The sequence below is a fragment of the Lontra canadensis genome, unplaced genomic scaffold, assembly GCF_010015895.1.
Source record: "Lontra canadensis isolate GAN:19392208 unplaced genomic scaffold, GSC_riverotter_1.0 scaffold94, whole genome shotgun sequence".
Taxonomy (NCBI): Eukaryota; Metazoa; Chordata; class Mammalia; order Carnivora; family Mustelidae; genus Lontra; species Lontra canadensis.
The window spans coordinates 7,081,045-7,083,018 of NW_022631088.1; positions in this window are offsets into that span (position 1 = coordinate 7,081,045).

Here is a 1,974-nt window from a genome sequence, read left to right on the forward strand (position 1 = left end):
CCATGGGACATGCGTCTCACGCTAACGGGTGACTCACTGAGCTCTGAGGACAGCCACCAACGGTGCAGGTGATCGACTTGCCGGTGAGCTGGGGTCCACAGCTACGGCCCTTCCAAGTTCCAGGATTGTGAGAAAGGATGAAAGGACCCAAACAATGAAACTCAGAACCATGAAGAGCGCAGGATAAAGCCCTCGACTTGCACGCTGCATTTCCGTCAGCCGCCCGGGTTCTTCGAGGAAGAACTTACCTTCAGCGGCAGCCCAGCTTAGCCTCCCCGCTGGGAAGGACGCTTACCCACCGGCCAGTGCTGGGGAGCTCTTGGCGACCAGAGAGAATACTGAACCGGTCCTGAGTCCTGCTTATCCTCTGCTGGCTGGGTGACCCCGTGAGTCACCCAACTTCTCCGAGATCATGTCTGCACGCAGGAAGTGATGAGACAGAATGACGAGCTCTGGACTCCTGCAGACCCCAGCAGCACTCGGGCCTCACACCCAAAAGACAAACACAGAGGATGCTTCAGGGTCCGGGGCCAGAGAGACTCACGAGAACACCTCAGGTACCATCTTCCTGTCAACACATTCTGCACGAGAAGACAGGCCCTGTTTGGGGAGATGTATCGTGAAGGACTCGGGAAATTACAGATTAGACTGGATCTCTTGGAAATCCTCCCTTCCGAGCTGGCCCTGCCGATCTCCACAGTCTCCTCCCTCCCTTACGCTACACACCGTCACCCACACGTGCTCATCTGTGAGGACACACCCCGGTCCCCCAGACCTCCAGCGTGTCCCCCACAGTCTGCATCTGTGGGACCTCCCCAAGCATCTCTCGCAGGCTCCACACAGCTTTCCCTGTTAGATCAGTTTGGGGATCTAACATCAACCGAACCGATTCCCACGCGAGCGCAGGGCAAACTGTGGGGCGTGCAGGCCATCCCTGGGGTGGCAGCGCTCCTTGCCGAGCCACGTGGAAGGTGACATAAGATGGCAGCACCACCGCCTACCCCACCACCAGCGAGAGGGGCCATGGCTGCTTCTGAGGGGCAGAACTGGGCCTGCGCAGACCCGAGAACGACCCGCCTTTGTCGTTTCACTGAGACTTTCCCTTCGTCATTTCACGGAGCAAGAATGGGTAAAGCCTTGTTTATGATACCACGTGGGCCGTCAGAGCAGGGGACGCCGCAGACCGTTCTGAGCCTACAGAATCGTGGGCAAGAAATACAATGGGATGTTTTTGTGTCCGGAAGGAAATACATAAGCTCCATAGGTCTGTGGGCGAATTTAATTTTAAGCCTTTATGTCTTTAAGGAGCAGGTGGCGTATGTGTGTAAAATGCATAGGGTACAGGGAAAAGTACAAATCAGCTGAGGGTAGCTCTTATCCCAGTTCAGCCTGTCACGTCCTAAAACTGGTCACTGGCTTCTCAGTTGTCCCTCCAGTGACAACTACAGTTACCGACTCCTCGGGTCACCCAGGCCTTGTCCAGCTAAGAACAAAATGATCGGTCCGCAGTCCCAGGACTAGTTGTTTGCTGCCCCTGGGCTCAGACCCCGGGTCCTCCCTTCCTCCGGGGTCCTCCCCTCCGCCAGACCGCCTCTTCCCCCATCACACGGGCTCGCCAGTAAGCCCCAAGCAAGCGAAAGATATCTGCTTCTTAAAATGCAAACCAAACTGTCCTCATGAAACAGAAGGGGGGTAGGTTGACGCGCTCTCATTTGGCTCAATGTTTGGTAAATCTCCCCACCTGACGAGGGGACTGAGGGTCACTTGGGAAACCGACCTGAGCGGACGCGCCCGCAGGGCCCGACCTTGCCGACAGCACCGCTGGCCCTCGCCGCAGCACGTGGCCGCCTCCCGGTTCCGCCGGCCGTCTCTGGGGAACTGCGACTGAGCGTAATGGAGGCCCCGGGAACGCATTGATTTCCTATAATGGTTTTATCTATAGAAGGCTGCGAGGACATCTCTGGCCACAAGACT